This window comes from Oncorhynchus masou, chromosome 32 (genome assembly GCF_036934945.1).
Source record: "Oncorhynchus masou masou isolate Uvic2021 chromosome 32, UVic_Omas_1.1, whole genome shotgun sequence".
NCBI lineage: Eukaryota > Metazoa > Chordata > Actinopteri > Salmoniformes > Salmonidae > Oncorhynchus > Oncorhynchus masou.
In genome coordinates, this window is record NC_088243.1 from 28,847,084 (window position 1) to 28,864,241 (window position 17,158).

Sequence of the window (17,158 nt, forward strand, 5' to 3'; positions counted from 1 at the left end):
CTCTGCTGTTTCCTGAAGTCCACGATCATCTCCTTTGTTTTGTTGACGTTGAGTGAGAGGTTGTTTTCCTGACACCACACTCCGAGTATCCTCACCTCCTCCCTGTAGGCTGTCTCATCGTTGTTGGTAATCAAGCCCACTACTGTTGTATCGTCTGCAAACGTGATGATTGAGTTGGAGGCATGCATGGCCACGCAGTCGTGGGTGAACAGGGAGTACATGAGGGTGCTGAGCACACACCCTTGTGGGGCCCCAGTGTTGAGGGTCAGCGAAGTGGAGATGTTGTTTCCTACCTTCACCACCTGGGGGCGGCCCGTCAGAAAGTCCAGGACCCAATTCCATAGGGTTGGGTTGAGACCCAGGGCCTCTAGTTTGATGATGAGCTTGGAGAGTGCTATGGTGTTGAATGCTGAGCTATAGTCAATGAACAGCATTCTTCCATAGGCATTCCTTTTGTCCAGATGGGACAGGGCAGTGTGCAGTGTGATGGTGATTGCGTCGTCTGTGGACTTCTTGGGGCGGTATGCAAACTGAAGTGGGTCTAGTGTGGCCGGTAAAGTGGAGGTGATATGATCCTTGACTATTCTCTCTAAGCACTTCATGATGACAGAAGTGAGTGCTACGGGGCGGTAGTCATTTAGTTCAGTTATCTTCACCTTCTTGGGTAGAGGAACAATGGTAGCCATCTGGAAGCATGTGGGGACAATAGACCGGGATAGGGAGCGATTGAATATGTCCGTAAACAAACCAGCCAGCTGGTCTGCGCATGCTCTGAGGACGCGGCTAGGGATGCAGTCTGGGCCAGCAGCCTTGCGAGGGTTAACACGTTTAAATGTTTTACTCACGTCGTCAGCCACGGAGAAGGAGAGGGGGTGGGGCGCAGTCCCTGTTAGCGGGCCATGACGGTGGCACTTTATTATCCTCAAAGCGGGCAAAGAAGGTGTTTAGTTTGTCTGGAAGCATGACGTCGGTGTCCGTGACATGGCTGGTTTTCTTTTTGTAGTCCGTGATTTCCTGTAGACCCTGCCACACACATCTCGTGTCTGAGCTGTTGAATTGCGACTCCAACTTGTCTCTGTACTATCATTTCGCTTGTTTGATTGCCTTGCGGAGGGAATAACTACACTGTTTATATTCAGTCATATTCCCATTCACCTCTTTCCATGGTTAAATGCGATGGATCGTGCTTTCAGTTTTGCGTGAATGCCGCCATCCATCCACGGTTTCTGGTTAGGGTAGGTGTTAATAGTCACAGTAGGTACAACATCTCCAATGCACTTCTTTATAAACACACTCACCGAGTCAGCGTGTAGGTTGATGTTGTTCTCTGAGGCTGACCGGAACATATTTGTTTGTCCATTAGGGTGTGTAGGGTGAATACGTGGTCTATCGCATGATAATTTGGTAAAAAGCCAATTTGAAATTTGCTTAGTACATTGTTTTCACTGAGGAAATGTACGAGTTTGCTGTTAATGATAATGCAGAGGATTTTCCCAAGGTTGCTGTTGATACATATCCCACGGTAGTTGTTGGGGTCAAATTTGTCTCCACTTTTGTGGATTGGGGTGATCAGTCCTTGGTTCCAAATATTGGGGAAGATTCCAGAGGTAAGGATGATGTTAAAGGGTTTTAGTATAACCAATTGGAATTTGTTGTCTGTATATTTTATCATTTAATTGAGGATTGCATCAATACCACAGGCCTTTTTGGATTGGAGGGTTTTTATTTTGTCCTGTAGTTCATTCAAGGTAATTGGAGAATCCAGTGGGTTCTAGTAGTCTTTAATAGTTTATTCTAAGATTTGTATTTGATCATGTATATGTTTTTGCTGTTTGGTCTTTGTTATAGAGCCAAAAAGATTGGAAAAGTGGTTTTCCCATACATCTCCATTTTGGATAGATAATTCTTTGTTTTGTTTAGTGTTTTCCAATTTTTCCAGAAGTGGTTAGAGTCTATGGATTCTTCAATTACATTGAGCTGATTTATGACGTGCTGTTCCTTCTTTTTCCATAGTGTATTTCTGTATTGTTTTAGTGATTCACCATAGTGAAGGCATAGACTCAGGTTTTGTGGGTCTCTATGCTTTTGGTTGGACAGGTTTCTCAATTTCTTTCTTAGGTTTTTGCATTCTTCATCAAACTATTTGTCATTGTTGTTCATTTTCTTCGGTTTTCTGTTTGAATTAATTTATTTTTGATAGGGAAGCTGAGAGAATATACTGTTTAGGTTTTCTACTGCCAGGTGTACACCTTCACTATTACAGTGAAACGCTTTGTCCAGGTAATTGTCTAGAAGGGATTGAATTTGTTGTTGCCCAATTGTTTTTTGGTAGATTTCCACACTACTCTCCTTCCATCTATAGCATTTCTTAATATTATTCAGCTCCTTTGGCTTTGATGCATCATGATTGGGCAAAGCTCTGTTCAAGTAGTGCGATTTTGCTGTGATTGGGTTGAGGTCAGTGATAAAGTAGTCTACAGTACTACTGCCAAGAGATTGCTGCTGTATGTGTAGCTACCATAGGAGTTCCCTCAAAGCCTACCTTTGGCTCTGTACATACCCTGCGTGTGACAGAGCTGCAGGAGTTGTGACCCTTTTTTGTTGATATGTTGTCATAGTTGGTCATCCCCAAAGCCAACACTTACTTTGGCCGCCTTTCCTTCCAGTTCTCTGCTGTCAATGACTGGAACAATTTGCAAAAGTCTCTGAAGCTGGAGTCTTACGTATATCTCCCTCTAACTTTAAGCATAAACTGTCTGAGAAGCTTACAGATCACTGTACCTGTACACAGCCAATCTGTAAATATCACACCCGACTACCTCATCCCCATATTATTACTTATCCTCTTGCTTTTTTCACCCCAGTATCTCTACTTGCACATCATCCTCTGCACATATATCACTCCAGTATTAATGCTAAATTTGAATTATTTTCGCCACTAGGGCCTATTTATTGCCTACCTCCCTACTCTTCTACATTTGTACACACTGTACATAGATTTTTCTATTTATCATTTATTTTGTGTTATTGACTGTATGTTTGTTTATTCCCATTTGTAACTCTGTGTTTTTGTTTTTGTCGCACTGTTTTGCTTTATCTTGGCCAGGCCACAGTTGTAAATGAGAACTTGTTCTCAACTGTCCTACCCGGTAAAATAAAGGTTAAATAAAAATAAATAAATTGTTGTGCCTAGGGGGGGCATATGGGGGAGTGAATGCTGTCTCCTCCAGGGAGGTGTTTGTCCCACTGTGTGCTAAGGGTGTCAGGTTCTTGTCCAGTTCTGGCATTTAGGTTGCCACAGACTAGTACATGTCCCCGGGCCTGGAAATTGTTGATCTTCCCCCCTTGGAATGGAGAAGCTGTCTTCTTTAAAGTATGGGGATTCTAGTGGGGTTGATATAAGTAGCACACATGAGGCCATTTGTCTCTGTTGAGATAATTTTCTTATACATTTCTAGCCAGATGTAAAATGTTCCTGTTTTGACAAATGTAATGGGTTAGGTCTGCTCTATACCAAATTAGCATACCCCCTGAGTCTCTTCCCTGTTTCACACCTGGTAGTTTGGTGGATGGGACTGCAGTTCTCTGTAGCCTAGATGGCAACCAGTGAGTCCATCTTCTTTAAACCATGTTTCTTGTAGGATGACAACGTCTGTATTTCCAATTTCTTTGATGAAGTCTGTGTTCCTGCTCTTTAGGCCAAAGGCAGATGACCTTAGACCTTGTATATTCCAGGATGAGATAGTAAAAGCTTTGTGTTCCATATTGTCTAGTGTTGTTTTTGTATGGTTTACGTCCAAAGATGTTATAACAAAATGTGGTGAGTAAGGGTTCAGTCATTTTTTTGAGAACTTTCGGAATTGAATGGTGGAATGTGAACAATTGTCGACGACACACCCCCTTCAACATGCATAAACAGACCAAACTCATCTTGTCTTCTCTTATTATCTTTGGTTTCTGTGAGAAAATAAAGCATGGCTGCGTGCAAAAACTACCCATCGTCGGATTACTTTCGATTTCTAGAAAGTGTTTTACGAAAATATTTCGATAAATGGTGAGCTCACTCGTGACCAAAAAGGTTGCAAGATTGAATCCTCGAGCTGACAAGGTATAAATCTGTCATTCTGGCCCTGAACAAGGCAGTTAACCCACTGTTCCTAGGCCGTTCTTCACTGACTTGCCTAGTTAAATAAAGGTAAAATAAAAAAAATAAAACATCTTTGAAATGCAAGAGAAAGGCAATAATATATTGTTCTACCCCAGGCATTTAGATTTTGGCCACTAGATGGCAGCAGTGTATGTGCAAAGTTTTAGACTGATCCAATGAATCATTGTATTTCTGTTCAAAATTTTGTATCAAGACTGCCCAAATGTGTCTAATTGGTTTATTAATATATTTTTCTAACCGTGCACTCTTCTCAAACAATAGCATGGTATTCTTTCACTGTAATAGCTACTGTAAATTGGACAGTGCAGTTAGATTTTGTTGGGTATTAATGCGCACTGAGATCTACAGAAACAGTCTAAATAAAGATTTATGAAGTTTGCTTCTAACCACAGACTTTGCGCTGCACCACCATTCAGATCTAAGCACTAGTAACTTGAGTGTTTCCGGGTCTTTAGTGAATGCATAGAAATGAAAAAGATGGACTCCTTGTGCTGTGGCACAGTCGAGTGAGCGGTACTGTCAGCTTCCAAAATGTAAATTTAGTAAAGTGGGTGTTTAAACTGTAGATATCTTCTGTTCTGTATACATTACTATCAGAGATCAGGGGAGATGGTTATTGTATTGCTGCGCATTAACAACGTCCAAAGGTTTCGAAAGACCAGGCCAAAATATTTGCAAGTATCTTGGTAACTAACTAACTAGCAAACCAACAACATTGTTGCACACTATTGCTGTGGGATAATTGTTTTGAAGCAGTCGTAACTATGATGATGTAAGGTTCTGTATTTATTTTCTTAGTCAACCTTGTGTTCTATTTCATTGTGTTCTTGAACGTAGTCCTGTCTTTCATTTTTGTTCATTGATTTCGCCTGTGTTAGTTACTCACCTGGTCTCATCAGCTCCTTATTTAGTTCAGATCATTCTGTTTGTGCCTTTGTGAGGTATTGTTCGTTTTGACTCTACTAAGCCTCCTCCTAGCGTGTTTGTGAAAACCAGGTATAGCCTTCAGTCCTAGTTTTGATTCACTTAGTGTTTGCCTACCTGTGTATTTTTTATTTTACCTTTATTGAACTAGGCAAGTCAGTTAAGAACAAATTCTTATTTTCAATGATGGCCTAGGAACAGTGGGTTAACTGCCTTGTTCAGGGGCAGAACGACAGATTTGTACCTTGTTAGCTCGGGGATTTGAACTTGCGTCCTTTCGGATGACCTTTGCCTGCCTGTGACCACGATTCCTGCATTCTGCGAAGGCAAAATAAATACCTGACGCGCTCTGCTCATGAATATACACCTTTTTGTCCTTGAGTATTCATTACATATGCTCACTTTTACTGATACAATGTATAGCAGTTCTCTGTACATTCTACTCCCCCTAAAATGTTATTTTAAATTAATAGGAGTTTGTTTCGCAATTGATTTGTAAATAGTTTGCAATTATTAGGCCTACAGTTGTGTTCCGCTTATTACATTTACATTTACATTTAAGTCATTTGGCAGACGCTCTTATCCAGAGCGACTTACAAATTGGTGAATTCACCTTATGACATCCAGTGGAACAGCCACTTTACAATAGTGCATCTAAATCATTTAAGGGGGGGGACCCTGAACTGGTGAGAAGGATTACTTTATCCTATCCTAGGTATTCCTTAAAGAGGTGGGGTTTCAGGTGTCTCCGGAAGGTGGTGATTGACTCCGCTGTCCTGGCGTCGTGAGGGAGTTTGTTCCACCATTGGGGGGCCAGAGCAGCGAACAGTTTTGACTGGGCTGAGCGGGAACTGTACTTCCTCAGTGGTAGGGAGGCGAGCAGGCCAGAGGTGGATGAACGCAGTGCCCTTGTTTGGGTGTAGGGCCTGATCAGAGCCTGGAGGTACTGCGGTGCCGTTCCCCTCACAGCTCCGTAGGCAAGCACCATGGTCTTGTAGCGGATGCGAGCTTCAACTGGAAGCCAGTGGAGAGAGCGGAGGAGCGGGGTGACGTGAGAGAACTTGGGAAGGTTGAACACCAGACGGGCTGCGGCGTTCTGGATGAGTTGTAGGGGTTTAATGGCACAGGCAGGGAGCCCAGCCAACAGCGAGTTGCAGTAATCCAGACGGGAGATGACAAGTGCCTGGATTAGGACCTGCGCCGCTTCCTGTGTGAGGCAGGGTCGTACTCTGCGGATGTTGTAGAGCATGAACCTACAGGAACGGGCTACCGCCTTGATGTTAGTTGAGAACGACAGGGTGTTGTCCAGGATCACGCCAAGGTTCTTAGCGCTCTGGGAGGAGGACACAATGGAGTTGTCAACCGTGATGGCGAGATCATGGAACGGGCAGTCCTTCCCCGGGAGGAAGAGCAGCTCCGTCTTGCCGAGGTTCAGCTTGAGGTGGTGATCCGTCATCCACACTGATATGTCTGCCAGACATGCAGAGATGCGATTCGCCACCTGGTCATCAGAAGGGGAAAGGAGAAGATTAATTGTGTGTCGTCTGCATAGCAATGATAGGAGAGACCATGTGAGGTTATGACAGAGCCAAGTGACTTGGTGTATAGCGAGAATAGGAGAGGGCCTAGAACAGAGCCCTGGGGGACACCAGTGGTGAGAGCGCGTGGCGAGGAGACAGATTCTCGCCACGCCACCTGGTAGGAGCGACCTGTCAGGTAGGACGCAATCCAAGCGTGGGCCGCGCCGGAGATGCCCAACTCGGAGAGGGTGGAGAGGAGGATCTGATGGTTCACAGTATCGAAGGCAGCCGATAGGTCTAGAAGGATGAGAGCAGAGGAGAGAGTTAGCTTTAGCAGTGCGGAGCGCCTCCGTGATACAGAGAAGAGCAGTCTCAGTTGAATGACTAGTCTTGAAACCTGACTGATTTGGATCAAGAAGGTCATTCTGAGAGAGATAGCGGGAGAGCTGGCCAAGGACGGCACGTTCAAGAGTTTTGGAGAGAAAAGAAAGAAGGGATACTGGTCTGTAGTTGTTGACATCGGAGGGATCGAGTTTAGGTTTTTTCAGTAGGGGTGCAACTCTCGCTCTCTTGTAGACGGAAGGGACATAGCCGGCGGTCAGGGATGAGTTGATGAGGGAGGTGAGGTAAGGGAGAAGGTCTCCGGAAATGGTCTGGAGAAGAGAGGAGGGGATAGGGTCAAGCGGGCAGGTTGTTGGGCGGCCGGCCGTCACAAGAAGCGAGATTTCATCTGGAGAGAGAGGGGAGAAAGAGGTCAGAGCACAGGGTAGGGCAGTGTGAGCAGAACCAGCGGTGTCGTTTGACTTAGCAAACGAGGATCGGATGTCGTCGACCTTCTTTTCAAAATGGTTGACGAAGTTATCTGCAGAGAGGGAGTAGGGGGGAGGGGAGGAGGATTCAGGAGGGAGGAGAAGGTGGCAAAGAGCTTCCTAGGGTTAGAGGCAGATGCTTGGAATTTAGAGTGGTAGAAAGTGGCTTTAGCAGCAGAGACAGAGGAGGAAAATGTAGAGAGGAGGGAGTGAAAGGATGCCAGGTCCGCAGGGAGGCGAGTTTTCCTCCATTTCCGCTCGGCTGCCCGGAGCCCTGTTCTGTGAGCTTGCAATGAGTCGTCGAGCCACGGAGCGGGAGGGGAGGACCGAGCCGGCCTGGAGGATAGGGGACATAGAGAGTCAAAGGATGCAGAAAGGGAAGAGAGGAGGGTTGAGGAGGCAGAATCAGGAGATAGGTTGGAGAAGGTTTGAGCAGAGGGAAGAGATGATAGGATGGAAGAGGAGAGAGTAGCAGGGGAGAGAGAGCGAAGGTTGGGACGGCGCGATACCATCCGAGTAGGGGCAGTGTGGGAAGTGTTGGATGAGAGCGAGAGGGAAAAGGATACAAGGTAGTGGTCGGAGACTTGGAGGGGAGTTGCAATGAGGTTAGTGGAAGAACAGCATCTAGTAAAGATGAGGTCGAGCGTATTGCCTGCCTTGTGAGTAGGGGGGAAGGTGAGAGTGTGAGGTCAAAAGAGGAGAGGAGTGGAAAGAAGGAGGCAGAGAGGAATGAGTCAAAGGTAGACGTGGGGAGGTTAAAGTCGCCCAGGACTGTGAGAGGTGAGCCGTCCTCAGGAAAGGAGCTTATCAAGGCATCAAGCTCATTGATGAACTCTCCGAGGGAACCTGGAGGGCGATAAATGATAAGGATGTTAAGCTTGAAAGGGCTGGTAACTGTGACAGCATGGAATTCAAAGGAGGCGATAGACAGATGGCAAAGGGGAGAAAGAGAGAATGACCACTTGGGAGAGATGAGGATCCCGGTGCCACCACCCCGCTGACCAGAAGCTCTCGGGGTGTGCGAGAACACGTGGGCGGACGAAGAGAGAGCAGTAGGAGTAGCAGTGTTATCTGTGGTGATCCATGTTTCCGTCAGTGCCAAGAAGTCGAGGGACTGGAGGGAGGCATAGGCTGAGATGAACTCTGCCTTGTTGGCCGCAGATCGGCAGTTCCAGAGGCTACCGGAGACCTGGAACTCCACGTGGGTCGTGCGCGCTGGGACCACCAGATTAGGGTGGCCGCGGCCACGCGGTGTGGAGCGTTTGTATGGTCTGTGCAGAGAGGAGAGAACAGGGATAGATAGACACATAGTTGACAGGCTACAGAAGAGGCTACGCTAATGCAAAGGAGATTGGAATGACAAGTGGACTACACGTCTCGAATGTTCAGAAAGTTAAGCTTACGTAGCAAGAATCTTATTGACTAAAATGATTGAAATGATACAGTACTGCTGGAGTAAGCTAGCTGGCAGTGGCTGCGTTGTTGACTTTGTAGGCTAGCTGGCAGTGGCTGCGTTGTTGACACTACACTAATCAAGTCGTTCCGTCGAGTGTAATAGTTTCTACAGTGCTGCTATTCGGGGGCTAGCTGGCTAGCTAGCAGTGTTGATTACGTTACGTTACGTTAAAAGAACGACAATAGCTGGCTAGCTAACCTAGAAAATCGCTCTAGACTACACAATTGTCTTAGATACAAAGATGGCTATGTAGCTAGCTGTCACTGGAAGACTATGAAAGGCATTTCGCCTCACTAAATTCATATTCTGTCAGTGAATCTTTCGCTAGTGGGCGATCGACGTCAGAATACAGTGGCAAGGAAGAGAAGTTACATTACATTCCAATCTGGATCCTTGGAAAAGGGGCATTTGGCAAAGCAGACAGAGGTAAGCAGGTCTAGCACTATTTCTATCATTCACACACGCACACACCTCTGTTCTGTCAGAGAAAAATGCATAAAAAATGTACTGACCTATTAGGCCTGTTTTATTAGTGATCTACAATAGCTTTTCCTGCATGCTGAGTGAGTCTCCCACCAAACCTGGCCATTAGCCTTTGAGATGGCCAGTCTACTTTAGTTTTCATACCCCAGTGAGAAAGGCTTGCGAGAGAGCTGAAGATCCATTACATTCCCAAGCCGTTTGACAAAACTGCTATTAGTCATGTTGCTCAAGAGTAATAGTGCATGGTTTGTATTTATTTGATCCAAGCAGGAAAACAACAACCTTTTGTAAATGTCAAACCTTTGTTTACTTGCTGAAAGAACAGTTTGGTTGATTAAAGCCTATATCATGTATAGTACATTATTAGGGATATACACTATTTTATCTTGTTATTATTATCTTATTATTACTCTATTACATTTTATAATAGCAGAAGCACAATGGAAAAAAATAAAATGAATTACATTAATATTTTAACTTTGAGTAAGTAATTGCAGTGAAGTCTTGTTGCCTGAGGTCTCTTGGGGTGTTATTTGTTGTAGCCTTCAAAGCGAAAGTGTTTCTGATCTCATCCTGACCTCTCTCTGTCTGTCCCCTGTCAATCACTCTACAGGACAACTCTCTGGTGGTGTGGAAGGAGACGGACTTGAACGGCCTCTCAAATAAAGAGCATAAAGATATCACAAATGAGATCAGCATCCTGTCCATCTTACAGCACAACATCAACAGCATACTTCAAACATTTCATGGACAAGGATACTCTGCTCATTGAGCTTGAATATTGTAATGGTGAGATATGGCTTCATCTTACCACTTGAATGTGGTGTATTTGTATGAAATACACATGGGATATTAAAGCTGTGTTATTATGTGTCCTTATTAAATGTGATACTTTGTATGCCGGGATAATGATATTGGCTCAACTGAAATATGATTGCCCCAATTGTAATGGTCTGGCAGTTACAGTAGCAATTGAAAGGGACCACTATCTATTCAATTTCAGGAGGAAATCTTTTTTTTATAAAATCAACCAACAGAAGGGGAAGGGGAAACGCTTCACTGAGGAGGTATGAAAGTGAAACACAACATGATGTAAGGGTGTATTGTACCTACAGACACACAAAGGCTCTGACTTTGTTCTAGATAAGAACAATTGTGAACATTCAACTTCATATTTTCCCTGCCAGTTTTTAATATCTAAAACATCTTAAATTCCGATAGGTTGTCATATGGTACCTGTACCAAGTTACCTCTGCAGTGGCTCACATTCATAAGGCTGGTATCCTGCAGAGGTCAATTCCAGGGTTGGGTCCAAACTTTCCTCAATGATTGTGCTATGAGCTGCTTTGATTATTTGTATTGTATGTAAGCTGTGTTGGTTATGAATACACAAGTCCTTATTATTAGGTCTGGTCACAGTTTTCTTTTTTCTGACCTATTTTATTCTTCTCTTGAAGGGATTTCAAGACACTGAATATCTTCTAACTAAAAACAAACCTTGTAAAGTTGTGTGATAGCATTGTAAGTATCAGCCTGGAAAGCTGTGCTTTTCTGGTGTTATGTTGACCATGTAGATCTCAATTACGTAGTGCTGAATGAAGTTAACACACAGTTATTATAGTTACTGCAGAGCTGATTACGTTCAGTGAACAGATTTGGTGGGCAGACTGGATACTCAAACCAAATCAAGTCCAGAGAGCAGTGTGGTTGTTCTGTCCCTTTGTGGGCATAAGCCTGCTGTATTTGTAGTCAGCTCCATCCATGGCTCTTCACTCTGCCACAGGGACATGACTTCTGTTTGGAGGCAGGTGTGAAAAGTGGTAGCAATGAGTGTACAGCTAATTGTAACCACGAGCAGTGCCATGTGTCTGACGGCCCGTATGGATAGCTAGAGTATACATAATGCATATATTATAAACAGAGTAGCAGTAGCGTAAAAAGACAGATTGGGGGGGCACACAATGCAAATAGTCCGGGTAGCCATTTGATTACCTGTTCAGGAGTCTTATGGCTTGGGGGTAAAAGCTTAGCCCCAGTGATGTACTGGGCCGTACGCACTATCCTCTGTAGTGCCTTGCGGTCAGAGGCTGAGCAATTGCCGTACCAGGCAGTGATGCAACCAGTCAGGATGCTCTCAACTGTTGCAACTGTAGAACCTTTTGAGGATCTCAGGACACATGCCAAATCTTTTTAGTTTCCTAAGGGGGAATAGGCTTTGTCGTGCCCTCTTCACGACTGTCTTGGTATGTTTGGACCATTCTAGTTTGTTGGTGATGTGGACACCAAGGAACTTGAAGGTCTCAACATGCTCCACTACAGCCCTGTCGATGAGAATGGGAGCGTGCTCGGTCCTCCTTTTCCTGTAGTCCACAATCATCTCCTTAGTCTTTGTTATGTTGCGGGATAGGTTGTTATTCTGGCACCACCCGGCTAGGTCTCTGACCTCCTCCCTATAGGCTGTCTCGTCGGTGATCACTGTCGTCTGCAAATTTAATGATGGTGCCTGGCCATGCAGTCATGGGTGAACAGGGAGTAGTGGGGAGCTCCAGTGTTGAGGATCAGCGTGGCAGATGTGTTTAAAGGTGAAAGCAGTGGCCAGCATGTGTGTGCAGGGGAGACCCACTTTGCTGTGGTTACCGTGGAGAAATAGTTGCACACTTGGGCTGTGAGTACCATGTTCCTATAAGTCCAAGGCAGAAAAAACATTTTGAGCACTTTAAAATTGTTTTTGTTGATTAAACATGTGCCCTTTTGATGTCGTGGTTTCATTTGTGTCTAAGATGCTGGGCCGTGGGGCCCAGGCCTCGTACCGGCAGCCACACAAGGTTGAGAGGCTGCAGGGAAAGGCCATCCGTCAGGTCGCTTGTGGAGCTGATTTCACTGCCTGTGTCACTGGTGAGTGGTCTGTCTGTGTGGAGCACTACTCCAGTAGAATAGGATGTTTACAGTGGGAGGGCTCGGTTTCTGTCTTTTTACAACACTGATACAATTTAGACAGATTTGGTCTAGTTTGACAACATGCTGTTTCATTTCAGATATGAGGACCTGATGTACATGTTTGGTTCTGACTACTATGGCTGTATTGGAGTGGAGAACGAGCAGGGCATGTAGGTGCTAGAGCCTGTGTTGTTGGAATTATTTGAGGTGTGGCCTGTCAGGCAGGTGTCCTGTGCAGACAACCATGTGGTGGTGCTGACCCACAGGGGAGACATCGACTCCTGGGGCTGTGGAGAGCCCGGTATGTACCAGAACAGCATACAGTACTGCTGTGTAGCTCAGTATACGTCTTCCACCATGCCTCCCTCAAGCTCCATATCCGTTGTCCCACCTTATCTTGCCAGTAGATGGAGCTATGATGAAGGACATAATTCATTTATGAAGTTGGCCTTTTCCTCAGTCTTGGCCAGGACTGTGAGGATGACTTTAACTCCCTCATGCAAGTAAGATCCTGCCCTCTAGTTTCCAGCAGAGAGCTTGAACATATCATTTAATTCTGCTCATGGGGAAAGGGGCAATGACGTCTCAATTTCATCATCTCGACAAATTAATGAAAATGTGTTTGAATGCACCATTTAAATCGATAGGAAGCATAATGTTGTGTATTGTCTGGCGTTCACAGGTGGAGATTCCCAAAGGAGCCAGTATCTCATCTGTGGCCTTGATGGAACCTTCTGGCAAAGTCCTGGCCTGTGGGGACAACAATCAACCTTGGAGTCTCTGGCCTCAAACCTTCCTGGAGAGGTACAGCATCACATTCAACATACTAGGATCCACTCACAGCCTCTTCTCATTACTTTAAAATAAGGAATAATGCAATTAATGGTGGAGAATTTAAGTTTTCTTCCTTCAATATCAGGCCTATCAGAGGATACCATACACCATTACACTCACTTTGGTCAAGCAGCTGGCCAGGTATAAGATCCAAGTAATTTCTGCTGGGAAGACCCACACTGCTGCCATCAACTGTACAGCTACCAGACTGCTCTCTTTTTTTCTGATCCCCAATTGAAAGTATGTAGAATTTTATATCAAGACATGGTTCTGACTGAACTCTGACCTTGCAGGCTGACGACCTTTGGCTGCAAAGAAATTATGGTCAGCTTGGTGTGAAGGACTTCAAGAAGCACCAGGTTATCCAGCTCTTGTTGGGGTTTTTTGGGGTCTTTTGGGGGAGGAGAGGTGGTCAGCAAAGTGTCCTGCGGACACCATCGCAGCCACAGAGGGTCAGAAAAACAACTAAACTTCAACATTCTCTGTGTGCAGCATGCTGTTGAATATGCTGTTTAATGTGTGTATGCAGCTTAGAGTTGTGGTGCTTGTTTTTTTCTTCTTCACTTTATTCTGTTAGCAGCGAGTCCTCTGCTCTGAGCTACAAAAGTAGGACTCAATCGAATGGAGAGTACCGGTAGATTCCCTGTTTAGGTTCTGGAAGGATATTGGCTGATCTCTTATCCTTTCAGACAGTCAGATCTTTGCCTGGGGAAAAGCAGGGAACCGATGCCTGGGAATGCTTTACCACAACCCATTTTCGGCTCCCTCCACCATGTGCCATACCACTCCTGTCGCGGCTGGCACACCATTCTCATCATGGGTTAGCCACTAAACTTCAGTTCTAACACCAGCTAATCATTTATTGAAAAATACAGTTGAGATTGATTATGTTCCCTGTTTACAGAAAAGGTTCTCAACTCTAAAACTATCTGCTCAATCAGCAGTGGACTTTTAATTGGCAGTGGTAAGAAAGATGGCCATGGTCTCTCTGGTTACTTCATCATTACATTCACGATCTGAACAGGTCAATAGTTTTATACCAGTGTGGTACTGTACTGACCACATGGTGTGTCCTGGTGTTTGTTGGTTCACACTAAGGCCTGGGCAAGGCCTCTACCTCCACTGTGGATCTGGAGAGTGAGCCAGGGCTACATGAAGGGTGATTGGGGGGGCACTAAGGAGGACGACACAGACGAGCGACACATCAAGACCTCCATAACGTCTCTGACGAACCAGACTTGCAACAGCTCTTGCCCCGTCTGGGTGCGCCATGTTTGTACTCAAAACAACAAGCATAATAAAAGCCTGAACAAAGAGGGTTATGGCCACTGAACGCTGGTGTCCCTCCCTAACAGGAACTACAGGATGCAGAGTTCATCCCGATTCCAGAGGCTTAATACCTGGCCCACTGGCTCCTTCTTTCTCAGAGCGTCACACTGCTCTATGATGACCTGCAGGAGGTGAAGGCTGCTGCCGCCACTGACAAGCCTCTCGGTTATGACAAACGCACCTGACTACATCCCTAGTGCTCATATCTCAACCGAACCAAGTGTTACTTCTTTAGACCGCTCGTATGGGCTGTGAAGGGGTCAACGGGTTGGAGGAGGCAGGAGCCTGTAGAAGGGGAGGCACCAACTTGCTCCAGAGCAAGTAATGAGGTAGCAGAGGTATGTACACACATTGTTACAGCACAAGGCTAGTTGAGACAGTATTCTGGTGCAGTTGTTTGTTCTGTGTTTCTCTGTAGTTGTTGCCATTTTATTTTACAGTTTCGCGAGACAGTCAATCACGAAGAGGCACCGATCCAGTTGTTACAGAAGCAGGTAAGCATTACTCCCTATAGACTAGTGGTACCCGGGTCAGTTGTTACAGAAGCAGGTAAGCATTACTCACTATAGACTAGTGGTACCCGGGTCAGTTGTTACAGAAGCAGGTAAGCATTACTCCCTATAGACTAGTGGTACCCGGGTCAGTTGTTACAGAAGCAGGTAAGCATTACTCACTATAGACTAGTGGTACCCGGGTCAGTTGTTACAGAAGCAGGTAAGCATTACTCACTATAGACTAGTGGTACCCGGGTCAGTTGTTACAGAAGCAGGTAAGCATTACTCACTATAGTCTAGTGGTACCTGGGTCAGTTGTTTGTTCACCTGCCCCTGCTCATAATTGCAAATCATTTTTTATATATGATTAAGTGAAAATCTGAGGCCCCACACTTGACCCTAACCCACAAATATAAAAAAATATATATATTTATTTTCAACACCATTTCACAGCTTATCTCTTACTGAGTGTGCAGGCTATTTGGCACACATAAAGCTTTGGCTTACGCACTAATGCCTGATTGAACCTCAATGTAGCCAATAGGCCTAGGTCACAGGAGGCTGGTGGCACCTTAATTGGGGAACGGGCTCTTGGTAATGGCTAGAGTGGAATTGCTGGAATGGTATCAAACACGTGGTCTCCATGTGTTTGATGCCAATGGTATTGTTGTATGCCATTCCATTGACTCTGTTCCAGCCATTATTATGAGCCGTCCTCCCCTCAGCAGCCTCCACTGGCTTAGATATAAATGTAACATTCATTGATTTTGTTTCTGTATGTTCTCTTTATTCAACCCAGCACCTGTAGCAATCCCTGTAGGCAAAGTTGTGTAGTAACACTGACTCGAGTCCCTATGCTAGACTGATCAACTCCATTGCTATGCAGACAAGTTTTATCAAGAGTTCCCTTTCATAACAGTTCAGTGACCAGCTCAAAGAGAACGAGAGACTGATCAGCAATCAACCATCTGACCCTGCGCAAAGCAGGAACTGAAAAGAACAGCAACCACCAATCCGATCACAGGCCTGTGGCAGGACAGGGAGGAGCCTCCAACCATGATGGGGACAGATCTGCTGGGGCAAATCCGTGAGCAAAAACTGTCCTATCCTATATGCAATGAGTTGCGGTGACCCTGTGCAAAAATAGTATTATATTTGAGATTCTCCAAAGTAGCCACCCTTTGCCTTAATGACAGCTTTGCACACTTTATACACCTGTCAGCACTGGGTGTAGCTGAAATAGCCAAATCCACTCATTTGAAGGGGTGTACACACACACTATATATACACACAAAAGTATGTTCCAATGTGAATTTCAAGTACTTATTTTTCGAAAGCCCTGAGCCCTGTTCTTCATATGTGATGCTGTAAAACTAAAAGCCTAAATACTATTTCAAATAGCCAAAGGTATACCAAATATTGTCTCTCTTACATCTAATTTACCAAAGAAGTATTTAGTGTTAACATTTAAGTATTTACGATCTTGTGTATTTCATATGATGATCAGCTTGCTATTCTGTATCTGGGAAAATGGTGTATGAGGTTCACTTTTACATGACTCAAACTACTGATTCAATATAGACAATCATTTATTTTTATTGCCTTAAGATGATAACCTTGAATTTGTTTTAACTAGTATTTAAGTGGAGGAAATTGTCATTTTATGGTTAATCTTCCTTTTGTAAAAGGTGATGTAGCTTAGCTTATGCAACATTATAAAATGGCGTTGCTGTACCGTTACAGTGGTCTTACGTTCCACCATTCATAGAGACACCTTTGTGTTATGCTTCATGTAAAATAAATTTAAACCCATTTTGGTCAGATGAATTTTGAAATGAACTAAACACTATAGACAAAGCAAAATTATTTTTATTTATTTATTGTGCTTCAAAATCCACCAATTGTTCTCGTTGGTTTTCATTTTCTTTTAACCCTTTTGCAGAATGTCAATCTTGTTCGGCAGTATCTGATACTGTATTGCTACAGTATTTACAATTTAGACATGACATCTAAATAGTTTAGTTCCCGCCCACTTCAAAGGCAGTGTGAAAAATGTGAAAAACTATACAATTCAAAATGTTCTTTTGAACAAACATGTTATTTTAAACTAAATACTCTCATACTAAACCACAACGCCATACTTGTACATTTTGCTCTATAAGAATGTAAGTTAATACAGAGGCTTTTAGGTAACAAATTGCATC

General features: G+C 44.4%; 1 pseudogene; it reads left to right on the forward strand.

The window, feature by feature from the left end:
- The first annotated feature begins 603 nt into the window (after window positions 1-603).
- Window positions 604-16,855, forward strand: LOC135527184 (serine/threonine-protein kinase Nek9-like; annotated as a pseudogene).
- Window positions 16,856-17,158: the final 303 nt, after the last annotated feature.